The sequence below is a fragment of the Bacillus rossius genome, chromosome 6 (genome assembly GCF_032445375.1).
Source record: "Bacillus rossius redtenbacheri isolate Brsri chromosome 6, Brsri_v3, whole genome shotgun sequence".
Lineage (NCBI taxonomy): Eukaryota > Metazoa > Arthropoda > Insecta > Phasmatodea > Bacillidae > Bacillus > Bacillus rossius.
Genome location: NC_086334.1, coordinates 83,159,835 through 83,175,394, shown reverse-complemented (window position 1 = coordinate 83,175,394; position 15,560 = coordinate 83,159,835). Strand labels below are relative to the sequence as shown.

General features: G+C 41.6%; 1 long non-coding RNA gene across 1 annotated transcript; it reads left to right on the top strand.

The window, feature by feature from the left end:
• Window positions 1–7,109: 7,109 nt before the first annotated feature.
• LOC134533338 (uncharacterized) lies at window positions 7,110–14,749 on the top strand. The gene is made up of 3 exons (XR_010075312.1): window positions 7,110–8,284; window positions 8,320–9,186; window positions 11,423–14,749. It is a non-coding gene; the product is annotated as an uncharacterized LOC134533338 (long non-coding RNA).
• Window positions 14,750–15,560: the final 811 nt, after the last annotated feature.

Genomic DNA, 15,560 nt, shown 5'->3' with positions numbered 1-15,560 from the left:
GGCTGAGTGCCCGCCATCGGCCAAAGCACCTAATTAAATCGGGCGGTAAGGCCCCGGGTCAAAGGAGGGGGTAGGTTCGGTTCTAAGCCGAAAATTTCCGAAGGAGTCCGAGGCGGTCGTGACAACAACACGACATGCGCGCTCTCTACCGGACCGAAACGAAAGCAAAGAACAATCGACTTCTCCGGGCCGCGAGAGGAAAGCATAGTGCCTTATGGCACCGCGAGGCTGCCTTCTAGCGGCGTAAGGGGGAACTACTTGAGGTGGTGAGCAGACTGGCCACCAGGTGTCATGAGGGTAAGCTCTGCACGCTGGCGACCAGGCCTGCGGTTACTTTTTTTTGCCGCTAGATGTCAGGGATGTGTCTGCCGGACCCGGGAGAAGGTTTTTGCATCAGGTCATCGTCCCATCCGGTCACTGCTCTTAGCTTAATTTCTCAGAACTAAAGTGAGGAGGAGAGAGAGGAAGGGGGAGCAGAAATAGCCACTAAGGTGGGAACGCAGCTCCACTGGAGACTGCTTCGTGACGAGACATGCTTTTCTCAGCAGGCCTCTACAAGGTAGCAGCTTGTAGCCCAGAAGCTGCTCAAAGCAGTTTTGGTCATGCAGTGAATTAAAATTACAAACTCGGGGCGTGACTGCAGGCGAGAGAAATTTCAACCGGGCTGACCATGTCCACCTTAGACAGCAAAATATCAGATTGGCCCCCTGGGAAGGGGCTTCGGTCCACTGGCACCAAGTTTAAATCGGTGGCGTACACCGGCCTAACAAAAAGTAAATCACCCCCATTAACCACCAGATAAATTAAAAAAAAATGGAAACCCCAAAAAATTTTAAAATTATAGAATAAATTAAAAAAAAGCGACGAAATGCCTAATTTCCGGCACATACTCCCCCGCTTGAATGCGGAGCATATAGGGAAGAAAAAAAACAACACTTACACTGCTCAGTAAAACTAGTACCAGGTTCGCCTGTATCCTACTACTTATATTCTAACACCTTTGAGACGCGTCCGCCTCTCAGGCACAACATATCGATAACCCTTAAACAAACTTATTAACTAAGAGCTTATTAAGTAAGTGGCCACTTAAAACTAGTACAACGTAAAGCTAGCATTCTTATTTCTAGTACCATGGATTTTTAAGACCTCGAGGATTTCTGGCATGCCTAATATTAGAGAGTCCCCTATGTTAGGGTAAAGAAAATTAAACACATCTACTTTAAGTCAGCCTGTGTTTTCTTTAGATGGGAGATGTGCGCTCTGGTCACGAATTCTCCCGAACTGGGGTCAGCTAGGCTAACCGTAACTGGCGTTAAAAATCGCTGTATTTGAAAAAGACCCCTCCAGCGGTACGCCAGCTTGGCGGAAAACTTATCCACTGCCTTGCTGAGTGGGTGTGCCTTACAAAGCACAAAATCGCCTACCCTGTAAGGGTTAGGAGATCGGTTTTCGTTGTATTTTTTTTTCTGCTCTCATGAGCCAGGTTGAGATTTTTACGAGCTCTTCTCCAAATCTCCCTGATGTCTCTTGGATCATCGGGCAATAGGTCATTCAAAGACCAAAGATTTGAAAGAGGGGTATTTGGTCGGTAAGTGAACATGAGTTCGAAAGGAGTACTTTTGTGTCCCTCATGATGTGCATAATTAAAGGCCATTTGCAGCCACACCAAATTCGAATCCCATTTATCCTGCTCCTGCGCATGGTAAGCTATTAAAGCAGACCGGAGATTTCGGTTGAATCTCTCAGCATGCGAGGGCTGTGGATAATAAGGCGAGGTTGTGACGTGCAGAATGCCATGTGAGAAGCACATGTTCTTAAAAATCCTAGCCGTGAACTGGGTTGCATTATCTGACACTACTATAGACGGGACTCCCGACGTCTTGAAGATCTGATTACGTAGCGCAGATACAGTGTTTTCTGCGGTGGCTTTTCGCATGGGGATGAGCCAGACAAATTTTGTGAAGGCGTCGATACACACCAGCAGCATAGTGTTTCCTGTCTTTGAGCGCGGGAAAGGTCCGACAAAGTCTATAAACATCTTTTGCATGGGGCGCTCGGCCACATCTGAAGTTAAATAACCGAAACGATTATTCTGCGCTGGCTTACTCAGCGCACAGATTTTGCATAGTTTCCACTGCTCGGTGATGTCCTTGTGCATGCCGTCCCACACGAAATGACGTCGGATAGCCTGAATGGTCTTATATATACCGAGGTGTGCGCCCACCGGCGAGGTGTGATAATAATGGAATATCATATTACGTAGATTTTGCGGGAGCACAATTTTGTATGTTTTTGATTGGGGGGTGCGTTTTTGTAACAGCCCCTTAGACATCCTAAAGTATTTTGGCGCCGTTCCTGAACTAAAAAGTTTAAGAATACTGGAAATGTGTGGGTCAGCTTCCTGCTGGCTCTGTAAATCCTGAAATGCCAATGGAAACTCTGTCAATAGGGCTTGACATAAGAGTGGTGTTCCTTCGGGCGGAGCCTGAGTTGGATTTTCGAACATGCGCGACAGTGTGTCCGCTACTATGTTCTGTGTGCCACGAATGTGTTGGATTTTGAACTTTAAAGAGGAAATTTTTGCAATCCATCGCCCGAGTTTCCCTAATTTTTTCGGGTGTGCCAAAAGCCAGGCTAATGCCTGATTATCTGTCTCTAACAGGAATTCCCTGTGTTCTATAAATTGGCGGAATTTGTCGATGCCAAATACCACGGCGAGGCATTCTAATTCGTAGATCGAGGAGGCTTTCCTCTCGGCGTGGGTAAGTGTCCGCGACGCAAACGCAATGGGCTGTCTACAGCCTTCGACTTCCTGTGACAGTACTGCGCCTATAGCCACACTGGACGCATCAGTCTGTAAAATGAAAGGTTTGGTGAAGTCTGCCATGCGGAGTACAGGCGGGGAAGAAATCGCCTGTTTCAGGAAATTAAAAGCTTTATCTTGTTCCGGACCCCATGTGAAAGGTGTGTTTTTCTTGCGCAAAGTATTTAGTGGTGCTGCGTGCTCAGCGAAATTGGGAATATATTTTGAGTAAAAATTTGCCATACCAATAAAACGTGAAATACCCTTAGGGTTTGTGGGAGGCGGAAAATCACGAATAGCTTGAGTATGTGAAGGATCAATGGTGACTCCCTTGCTAGAAACCAGGTGTCCTAGAAAAGACAGTTCTTGGACTGCAAACTTAACCTTTTTTGTGTTGACAGTTAACCCCGCTTTACGAAATCTACTAAGGACTTCCTCTAAATGTTTTATGTGTTCTTCAAATGGTTCTGAATATACGACGACATCGTCTAGGTAGTTGTACACTGTTTTGAATTTTAGATCTCCTAGTATCTGATCCAGGAGTCGAGTTAGTACTTGGGCTCCCGTGGCAAGTCCGAAAGGTACTACTGTGTATTGGTACAAGTTCCAAGGGACACAGAAGGCTGTGATGGGTTTTGAATCCGCAGTGAGGGGAATTTGGTGGTAGGCAGAATTTAGATCAAACACACTAAAATATTTTGGCCTTACTGAACCAATGAAAGGCAGTGTTTAGGTCTGGCAAAGGTATGTTTTGTATGACTATTTTCTCATTAACTTTTCTGTAATCAATTACACATCGTTGTTGATACTTGCCCTTAGGCACCAGGAAAGCTGGGGAACTGTAGGCGGAGGTCGAAGGTTCGATTACCCCTTTTTCCAAAAGCTCCTGAACATGATTGCGCATCGTCTGCATCTTAGGGCCTAAAAATTGATAAGGGTGAGATCTCACTGGTATTTTATCCGCTAACTCAATTTGATACTCGACTAAATTTGTGCGACCTAGTTTACTACTCAAGACATCTGGAAAACTACTGCATAATTTATCAATGGCGGCCCGCTGCTGTGTATTAAGGTGCTCGTGTGAAGTGGTGTTACCCTGATCCAAGATGGCTGCCGTTGGCTCGGCCGGAGCTGAAACTATTTGTTCAGGGGTCCCACAAGGAATAGGATTACCCATGTTGAATTTGAAAACGAAATTCTTCGCCTGAAGATTAATGATTAGACCTGTCTTGACAATGAAATCAGACCCGTAGATTAGGTCTGTGGCAAGTTGATCAGACACCAAAAATGGGAAATTCCATGAATATAAATCAATCTTCACCTTGATCACAACTGCTAACGTAATATTTAATGGCTGCTCTGAAGCTGTGAAACATTGTAACTTAGTGGTCTCAGTCTTTAGAATTAATTTGCTCTGTTTTAACTTGTTAAACAAACGCCCAGAAATTAGGCTGCGCGCTGATCCGGTATCAATTAGTCCCGGTACAGTGTGTTCGCCAATCGTTGTTACTGCATACGGAATTACTGTAGGAATATTGCCAAAAATTTGGTGGCATTTTCTCTTGCCCTTATTTGTAGGATCAACACACGTTTTACATGAGTACGTGTGCGTTGAATTACCATTTCCCTTATTTTTGTTATTTCTCCTGCTATTGTGCTTTCTTTGTTTATGTTTGTGACCTCGCTTGTTACTTTTATTCCTGGACTCTTCGTTGTTAGGATTCTTGTTTTTATGTAATGATGTTTCTTGTGTACTGTCATTACTTGGCGCAAGTTGAACTTCCCACTTATAAGAAAAATTTTTAACATTAGAATTTTTTGGTGACCCTAAATAAGGTTGTTCGGGCCACCGCGTTATGCGTTTTTTGGAGTGTCGCCATTTTGTTTGTTGTTTTTGTGGTAACACTGGGCCAGGGAATGCCCGTCTCTTTTACAGAAATTACAATGTGTATTTTGTTGATACTTCCCTTGTGGCCTTGAAGAGAAAAAATGTATTGCCCTGATGTTTCTGTGCTGCATTCTTATGTTGCGAATTACTGCGCTCCACTCCTGCGCTGCTACCTTGTTGACTAGCGAATGTGGCTTGTTTATTTCGCTGAAAATCAGCGTATTCTATGTTTGTGGCATGTACGCAAAGTTTATCTAGTTCAGCATAATTTTGGGGGCGTGCCTGGAACACTGAGCGCGAGCGCTCCGCTGGGTTCAAACCGTCTAGAATCGTACTCACGACCTCTCTCTCGGAAACCTTTAGCCTGAGTACCTGGTTGGCTTCGCGTATGTCAGCCACGTAATTTGGCAAGGCTTCATTACGCTGCTGCAGTCGGTTAAACCACTCCAACCGGATGTTTGTGAGTAGCCTACTCGGTATACAAAAATTTAACACGTCTTCATGAAACTCGTCGAAAGTGAGGTCATTCTCAATGGCTGTCATGATCCTCTCACTTAGGGGAGCTTGGGTGTACGGGTAAACAATTTCAAAAATTTGTTTGTCGGGAATCCCTCCCTTTTGTCGTAGCTTTAACAAGACTCGAAGGAAATCAATCAGTTTGTGTGCGTCCAGACCCGACGCCTCTGGCAAATCCTTGAGTAACCTTTCTACAGGATGGGTGATTTTTCCGTAGAAACTGTAGCCAGTTTCTGGGGCTGTCGTGCTCCGCAATACTGAGTCGTGGGGCTGAGCCGCGGCTCCTGCCGGCCAAGGTGAAGGCTGGTTTTGTGGCACCGGGTGCGACTGAATCTGTTCCCGAGTCGCACCCGAGGGACTGACCTGTGGTGGAGTGATCTGGGGTGTTATGAGTGGCGGCTGCAAAATACCAGCACTCGGAAGTGGGGTGGTTTGCCATGAAGGAAACTGTGGTTGAAATTGAGCATAAGGGTTAAAATAGCCCTGAGTGGTCGGATACGGGAAAAACATGTTTGGTGGGTATGGTTGCGTCATGTGGTGTGCCATGGTTGGTAATCCCTGTGAAAATGTCACGCTAGTGACGGGGTGGGTTGTCACATGACTCGTAATGTTTGTCGCCGCTGTCGTCGACTGCACAAGCGGCTCTGAATGAGTGGTAGATACGTGTATCGGTTGGTTTGGAAGCGACGTTAGTGGCTGTGAGTCAGGGGCTGCGTCTGGTAATCTGCTCGTTTCCGTCTCCTGTCTGTTTACCGTCGCCCGTACTTCTGATTGTCGCGTGTCGGGTTGCTCTACTCCCAGGGGCAAGCTAGGAGCGTCCCCTTCCGGGAAGGCGGGACAATCGATGCCTAAAGCCTGTGCCCCAGCCACATAATGCTGACTGCGTCGTGTGTCTTCCAAAATGGCTGCTCTCGCCGCCAATTTTGAATGGAAACCTGCCATCTGTTGCAAACATCGTTCTACCTCTTTTATATAAATTCCATGGAGAAGGTCTGCCGAAAGCTGTTTCAGGTTTTGCAAACGTCGGGTAACATGTTTTAGCCTGACTATATGTCCCTCGACATTGGGTAAATTTTCCTCCACATCTAGATAGCTTACGAAAGCCGATATATCATAAAACTTGGCGCAAGCAAGGTTGAATTCTTCAGTTACATCTAAATCCAAATTCGATACACTAGTGGGCACACCATCATGAAGGGCGGCCTCTTCCTGAGGACTTGGACATTGCCACTGGAGGGCAAATTGCGTAGCTGTAACTCATAGGTCAGCTCGTCTGACAGCAATAACTCCGGCTTAAACATACTGCTCGGACGTAAATTACTGCTAATTAAAACAAAAATTTAACACACATGTACGATTCAAACGTACACCATAAATACTCCTCCCTTAAAAACTATCTTAATTTTAAATACCTCCTAAGGCTTCCTATATTAATATAAACTACCCACTAGCCCCAATGCGCGGGGAGTAAGTCACACTTTCAAGGTGGGGGGGTATGTGCCCAAACTTATTTGCGTAAAGAGTCGCCGTACTACTCAGACAACTGCGCGAGCTTCCCCTGTCAGTATGACTTGCCAACCTGTATACGTCAACGGGGGACTGACCTGCCGCTCGCAAGGTCGTCTCCCACGATGGTCAATGGAGAGGGGTGTGCGGGAGGAACAGGGCCGTGTCGTCGCCCTCAGATAACGGGCGTGTCGCTGGCTCAAGCTGATTGATGGGGGGGGGGGGGGGGGGGTACGCCAGCTGAGCCGAGCGATAAGACACGTCTCGCTGCTGGCCTGCTAGCGGACCGCACGCCGCGACTTCTTGCGCCGCGCGCAGACTAAGTCCACATGGGCCTTTAAAACTCAATCATAACTTTAAAATAGAAAAGCAATATTGTCGCGGGTTGAAATTTTGCAGGGTTGTTGAAATCAAATTTAGGGACTTTACTGACGGGACTCTGGGCTGGCTGCTCTGTTCACTCGTCAGCGCAAGTGGCGTGACCATGTAATTGGGGCACGGGGCCGGCGCGGCGCGCTGCGGGCTTGCAGAATTTTGTTTGTTTGTTTGGCCGCGCGTTGGCGCAGCCACGGGCCGCAGTTACTGGGGCGCGCTGTCGTAACAAGCCGCGCGGTGTGGCCTGCACATTGGGTTAGAGGGGGGGTAGTCTTCCCAGATGTTCTAGTTAGTTGTTTAGTAAATTTGACTTCAATAACGAGCTTTTGTTATGGTAGGCGCGGCAGGGCGCGCGAATTTAAGCGCAAGTGAGTGGTGAATCGGGGCTCACTCAGGCGGAGGCTATGCGTCTCACCTGTGGTCACGAGTTGTTAGTTCGTTCGTGATGTAGGAATTCAGGCTCACTCAGGCGGAGGCTATGCGTCTCACCTGTGGTCACGAGTTGTTAGTTCGTTCGTGATGTAGGAATTCAAGCTTTCGGGCGGAAGCTATGGTCGACGCCAGAGGCCACGAGTCGTTTAATTTAAGTTAGGTCATAATGTAGTCGTCAAGCTTTCGGGCGGAGGCTATGGCCCTCGTCAGGGGTCACGCGTCATAGTTTTTAAAATGTAATGTTCGTTCGGGATTTCAAGGGCAGGAGAGGCCCCTACGTTATTTTTTTAAAGTAATCGATCAAGAAAGGCTTTTCGGAAAATGTGAGTATGGACTTATCTTTGTTTTAATTTTAAGTATTAATTATGATTTGAGGTATTCGGAAGGACTAGGGAAGTGTTTAGTGAAGTTCTCTCATTCTCTCTCTTGTAAGGTCGTTCAATCGTTAAGGAAGTAAAGAGATTATTGTTTTAAATTGTAATCCCGCTATTTAAATGTTCTTTAAAATGATGTTGAGTATTTGACTTTAAGAATAAAATAATTTTAATTAAGTATTATGTTATTTTGCAAAATCTCCTTAGTTCAGCTCTCACCAGACATCCTGTACGGGATGACGAACCTATGATCCTAGGTACAGTAAAGTATTTTATGAAGTTAAGACTAGTTGATGCCAAGCGAGTTGTTTCTATGTAAAGAGCTACGATTCTCGCCCCCCCCCCCCTCTGAAGGTGGATCGTGACAGAAATGGCGGTGGCACCGGCTAGGTGCACGTGACAGAAATGGCGGTGGCACCGGCTAGGTGCACGTGACAGAAATGGTAGAGTTCGCCGGATAGGTTCTATTTCTGGAGAGAGAGAGAGGTAGATTTTTATGTTTATTATTAAGTTAGTTTCAGCTTCTGATAGCAGGTTATTAAGAGTTTACTTGAGGAGAGGATTACGGAATTTTAGTCTATAGTGGAGGAAGTCTTTGAGATTTTTTTTTTGACGTAACAGATGTTTATTTGAGGATACTTGTAAGGATAAAGTTAATAGTGATAAGTTGTTTTAAGTCGTTGAATTTATTGTAGATTTATATCGGGGATTATTACGTGAGGAGAATACGTTATAAGTTAAATGCTTATTAGAGATAATGCAAGTGGTTTAATTTAATTGAAGTTCATTTTAAGATTGTAGGTTAAGAGAATTATAATTTAAAATAAAAATTTTTTGTCGTAAATAGGAATTATTTTCAAGTGAAGTTTGTTTTGTTGTCGTGCGCGTAGGAGACGAGACGTACGAATTAAATCAGTCGAGGGAAGGATAAACGTTAGAAAGGAATTAAAGAGAAAACGAGAGTTTATGTAAAAGAGAGTTATAGAATTTATAGTGATGTTTTGTTTTAATTAGAAAAATGTTGAGAGTTGTTTCAGAACGACACGTCAGTGGACGTGGCAGAGTGAACACGTGACGGGGAGGTGCTGAGACCTAGCGGAGAACGGAGGAACCGCAAGCGAGGGTTGGCGCACCTGATGGAATTCGGTGACGTCACGGGCTCATACGGAGACGTGGACAGGCCGTGACCTTGTTTTGATCAGCTGTACGGTAACTTAGCGATAAGAAAATAGACTATTGGTTAAATAAATTTAAATTTAAGTGTGTTTTAGGAGAAGAGGAACTTTCAGTATGTAAGTAATTTAATTTAAGAAGTGTATGATGTATAGGCTAGAAGTGTTTCGTTGTAAGTTGTTTATGTTTTTGTTAGTTAAATTCTACCTCGGTTTTAAAAATATTTTTTTGGGATTTGTAAACATTATTAAGGAGGTACACTATAAAATCGATAAGCATTGAGAAAACTGGGAAGGCTAGATTTTGTGTGTAGAGGGAATTTACTCCAAAAGAACAGAGAGACAAAATTAATGTTTTCATTAGGGCGAGGGACCCTAAGGTGAGGCGTTGTGTCCCTGGGAAGAAAGGGAATTGTAGCGCAGACCATAGGAGATGGGCTGACTACGGAATTAAGGGTCAGGAGAATCCTGAGAGTTGTGAGTAGTTTGGGGCAGGAGTTCCCCATGTAGTACCGAAGTGGCTATCCTGTATGGGATAGGGTACCATTTCAATGAAGTTTGTTGGTGGGGTTAGAGCCCCCTGTGTAGTGGGCCTATAGCAGATAGGCACTACAGTGAAATTTTTGGTTATTTTGTGAGGTAAATTCCCTGGAGGTTAAGTAAGATTGGATTCAGTTAGGAAGGAGGGAAATGAGAAACATTGCTGTAGAGAGTTAGTGTACTTGCCTAATGTGAAATTGAATTTTACTAAATTAATTTAGGAGAAAGTTTTGTTCGGTAAATAAATAATAATGGAAGATAGCTAGATAATTAATTAATTTTTTTGAGTAAGGTGTTTTAAGTAATGAAATAAAATAAGGTGAAGTAATTTGAATAATTGGGGAGGAGTTTCTTTAAGAGTTTAGATAATTGTTTTTGAATTTATTGAGATATTCAGCCAGTGAAGTTTGAGTGTGAGAGATACTGTGAGATTTTAAGGAAATCGGTTGTTTATTAATTAGGACAAATGAGATTTTATGATTAAGAGTCAGTAAGCATAGTTAAAATTTACGACATGATATTTGTTGACAGTTTACAGTTATTAAGGAGAAAACAGAGTAATCTATTTATTTTTATTTTAATGGTTTGAAGATAAGATTATGAATTTTTTTTGGAAGTTTCTTTGGCATGTTGGAATAATTTTTTTTGATTTTTAGAATTTACAGAGAAAATTTAATTGATTTACATTAGTTTGGAAGTATGGAGGTTTAGTGTTCGATTAGCCCTAACTTGATGGTCGGATCCCAAAAGAATGCCGTAAAACCGATAGCCAATTGAGAGGAATGCGGTAGGCGCTTGTGTAGAGAGGGGTTGTGGGAAAACTCCTTGGGACTGATGGCAGATCAGGGGCCCTAAATAGTGTGTGATGCTGTAAAACCAGTGCAGAGAAAGCCTGGTATGCTTAAATTTTTGGGCACAGGTTATGTAAACCTGGGGTTCCATGGGATTTAGTCATGTTAGCTGCTGTGAGACATTAAGATTTCCAGGCTCCATAGTAAAGTCAATGTAAATTTTTGTTTTCTTAAAATAATAAATTTGTTTTTAATTTATTTGAGATATTTGATTTGGAACAGTGAATACAGACCCCGAGGAATAAGAGTTGTCATGATGTGAGAGGAGAAGGTGGTAGGCCTAAAAGGGTACAGGCACCACAGAGGTTATTTGTATTGCATAATTTAAATATAAGGAAACTTGAGAATTTGAAATTTTGTTGTTGGGTTGTACACCCATAAGAAGAGTATAGGCAGAATTTTTATTGTTATGAGATGTCTAATTTAATTGAAAAGAAGAAAGTTTAAAGATGCAAGGTAACATTATTATTGTAATAATTGAAAGAGATTAAGAGGTAGAGAGAAATAGGCAGTTTTTGTTTGTAAGTACTAAAGTTTACATATAGAAATTTAGTAACTAAGAATGAATAATAAGTTAAGTCTAGTGTAAAAGTTTTTTTTAAGTTTGTTAAGTTAAGAGTCACAAGTAAATTTTTTTTTAGAGAGAATGTCTTTGATAGGAAGTATTAGAAACTTATGGGAATTTTAGGGTAACATAAATAATGTAGGTAATGAATAATAAATAGATGGTAGGTCTTAAGTTAGGATTAACATTTGAAGCAGAATTTAATTAAGAAGAAGGAAAATAAATAGGCCTAATGAAAAGAACAAAAAAGGATTTTATGGTAAAGCATTTTTTTTAAGTAATAAACAATGAATAATAATGTTGTTTCAGGGTAATGTGTACTAATAATACAATTTTTTTTAGGACCAAAGAACAGGAATTATGTAATTTAAATTAACATGTATTTTTGAAACTGTTACAGATTCCTTAAGATGAGCTGAGCAGCAGTCCAGTTTACAAGATGACAAGAGTTCGAGAGACAAGATACAAGGTCACTGAAACAAGAGCCAAGACTGAAGATTCAAGAGAAGAGAAAGCTGGCAGCCATGGACTTACAAGTGGAGATTAATAAGGTCATGTAAAGTTTTATTTTTTTTTATGGAAGACAGTAACTGGAGTTTTTTTTTTGTTATAAACATTATTTACAGAACTTTTTAGGTTATAGTAATGTAATGGAACTAGTGAGTTGTGGTAGCTGTCAAAAAGAACTAATACCTTAAGTTTAATTTTTAAAGTTAATTTTCTTAATTTACAGAGGGATTAGTAGTTTTTTTTAAACCTTATTTAGGTTGGAATTTAAATACAATAGCTTATTATAAATATGTACGAACAGTTCAAGTTCACAGTACTGATAGGTAGGTCAGATGATCTTATTGATTTTGATGATTTGTTGTTTTGAGTTGATTTTTAAGTGTTGTGAATTAGACAATGAAATAGTTCTGAAAACTTAAATTATTTCAAGCTAAGAAATAGTAAAGTTAATTGTAACTCAAAGGACACCAGAATTTAATTTTTTTTTGAATTAGTAATGTTTGAAAATTTTATACTTTACAAGAAAGGTTATAAACAAACAGATCGGATGGAACAAGGATGCAGTAAATCACAATTTCATTTAGAATTATTGATTAGCTTTTGAGGTTATGAAGTAAAAGTAATTATAGTTTAAAAGTTTGAATAAAAAAAAATGTTTTTTTTTTATTTGTTTGAAATAGAAAGTTTAAAAGTTAATTAGTCATGATCTAGGTGGGTGATGGGGTGGGAATTGGCCACTCTTTTTCCCTATAACCTCCCTAACATGGCCTTCTATTACAACTAACAGAAATAAAGAAGAAGAAAAATGAAGAATTATTAGTTAGAATGTTTCTTTCATGAAGATACCTGATGAACTTTTACTGTTTGGAAGAATAGAAGCAAGGTTAGTCAGATATTTTTACTCAGAAGAAGAAGAAGATAAAGCAGTTTTATGACTCGACAAGCCAGAGATTGGTGTTTCCCCTCTGCGCTTCTATTGACTACGTTGTTTACTCTCATGGGATAGCTGGTTCGGCACCATGGAGAGAGATTGGTGGGCATTGTGGTTGCCCCCAGAAGAAAAGAAGAGTAGAAGAGGTTATGGGTGGGTCATGTGAACTGACCTTCAACCCAGTTACTTCGTGGGGACTATTTGCTGTATAGAGAAGATCAAGACTCAAGAGTTAGGGAAAATCATTGGAGGTCATGTTTCCCTTCCTTAAGTTTTTCCTATCAAATTATTTGCCTGATTAGATTATGCTAAGGGTGGGATACTTTATGTTAGCAGTTGAATTAATTAATTTTATTTTTTTGTGTGTTTGCATCCTTGCCCATCGATTGCAGTTTAGTAGTTAGTTTTGTATTTGTCAGGCGTGATGGTAATGCCTGTTGATGATGTTTCAGAATTGTAATCTGTTCGTGATGAGGATGGCACAACTCCGAAGCAGATGTGGGGAGAAGTTGTGAGCTGCCCTGGAAGCCAGTCCAGTAGCTGTTGGAGTTGAGTGGTGTTTGCTGATGGCCAGCCCAGGGAGCTACTCTTCTCGACAACACTGACTTCGAGGAGTTGCACCAACCTTCACGAGATAAGAGTTTAATTAATTGAAACACTGTAAGGACACTTAATTTTTTTTGAAGAACGAAAGAAGTATGGTAATAAACGGAAACCGAAAAAAAAAAAAAAATAATAATTATCAAGAATTTGCACATTGTTTAACGAATAATGAGAAACTAAGAACAGTAATTTAATTTGTAAAGAGAGCTTCACTAACAGAACAATTTTTTTAGAATTAAGAACTCGAGCCTCTGAAGGTTCCTGTGAGAACAAACCAGATAAAAGTTTTACATTTAATTTTATGAATACTTGTTGTTTTAAAATAAATCTTATGCAGAATCTAGATGTATGTTCAGACAGCAAGGAACTAAGAAAATTATTATTTTTGTGAAATGAGGAATTTATAGTTATGGTTTAATGGAAAAAGACAATTTGTAATTTTGAAGTAGCTCGATGGGGCTCGAGCTCTGTGAGGGGAGGGTTATGTCGCGGGTTGAAATTTTGCAGGGTTGTTGAAATCAAATTTAGGGACTTTACTGACGGGACTCTGGGCTGGCTGCTCTGTTCACTCGTCAGCGCAAGTGGCGTGACCATGTAATTGGGGCACAGGGCCGGCGCGGCGCGCTGCGGGCTTGCAGAATTTTGTTTGTTTGTTTGGCCGCGCGCTGGCGCAGCCACGGGCCGCAGTTACTGGGGCGCGCTGTCGTAACAAGCCGCGCGGTGTGGCCTGCACATTGGGGTAGAGGGGGGGTAGTCTTCCCAGATGTTCTAGTTAGTTGTTTAGTAAATTTGACTTCAATAACGAGCTTTTGTTATGGTAGGCGCGGCAGGGCGCGCGAATTTAAGCGCAAGTGAGTGGTGAATCGGGGCTCACTCAGGCGGAGGCTATGCGTCTCACCTGTGGTCACGAGTTGTTAGTTCGTTCGTGATGTAGGAATTCAGGCTCACTCAGGCGGAGGCTATGCGTCTCACCTGTGGTCACGAGTTGTTAGTTCGTTCGTGATGTAGGAATTCAAGCTTTCGGGCGGAAGCTATGGTCGACGCCAGAGGCCACGAGTCGTTTAATTTAAGTTAGGTCATAATGTAGTCGTCAAGCTTTCGGGCGGAGGCTATGGCCCTCGTCAGGGGTCACGCGTCATAGTTTTTAAAATGTAATGTTCGTTCGGGATTTCAAGGGCAGGAGAGGCCCCTACGTTATTTTTTTAAAGTAATCGATCAAGAAAGGCTTTTCGGAAAATGTGAGTATGGACTTATCTTTGTTTTAATTTTAAGTATTAATTATGATTTGAGGTATTCGGAAGGACTAGGGAAGTGTTTAGTGAAGTTCTCTCATTCTCTCTCTTGTAAGGTCGTTCAATCGTTAAGGAAGTAAAGAGATTATTGTTTTAAATTGTAATCCCGCTATTTAAATGTTCTTTAAAATGATGTTGAGTATTTGACTTTAAGAATAAAATAATTTTAATTAAGTATTATGTTATTTTGCAAAATCTCCTTAGTTCAGCTCTCACCAGACATCCTGTACGGGATGACGAACCTATGATCCTAGGTACAGTAAAGTATTTTATGAAGTTAAGACTAGTTGATGCCAAGCGAGTTGTTTCTATGTAAAGAGCTACGATTCTCGCCCCCCCCCCTCTGAAGGTGGATCGTGACAGAAATGGCGGTGGCACCGGCTAGGTGCACGTGACAGAAATGGCGGTGGCACCGGCTAGGTGCACGTGACAATATAACTACCGGGTGTACCAGCGATCAGTTCACAATGTTATTATTACAAATTTGCTATCACAAAAATTAAATTAATTTTTTTTTATATTTATTATTATTATTATTATTATTTTTTAGGTATGCCTACTCGATTTAGGTATGCCTATAGACCAAACCACGCTCTGCTACCAATTGTAATGCCCCTCGTGCCTCAAAGTTTAATTATTTTAAATTAATTAAAAAAGAGCCTTGTAAACTGCTGGGCAAGAAAATGAGACAATTAAGTTATTGACCAGAGGTGGCACGAGGTGGAGAACAAGATAATTTGGAACTCCCTGACACAAGCAACTGGGGAGCTGGTGGATCTTTTAAGGGAACAAGGTATATCATAAATAAATTAACACTACACAAGTAGCTTGGTCTATAGGTTCCCTGTTTTATTATTAAGGAATTTTGTGTTCGTATTATTCAAACCTGACAATAAAAATTTTAGAAAATAACAAAGTTAAAGGGGGCGCCCCAGGATTAATTAAAACAGTACATGTTACACCTTAGCAAAAATTATTACATAATTAAAAATTTAAAAATTGCACCAAATTTGAATGTCCCAACAATTACAACAATTACATCGATGATTAGTTTTATTGATTCAGGAAAGCACTGTTCGCTGGTAGGCTATTCATTCGATTAATGTAGTTCGTAGCTAGAAAGTGGGGGGGGGGGGATGTTGATTTCACATTACCACCCGGGTCTTCAAAAGATAACTTCGGGTCGCGGAAACCTCTCTTCT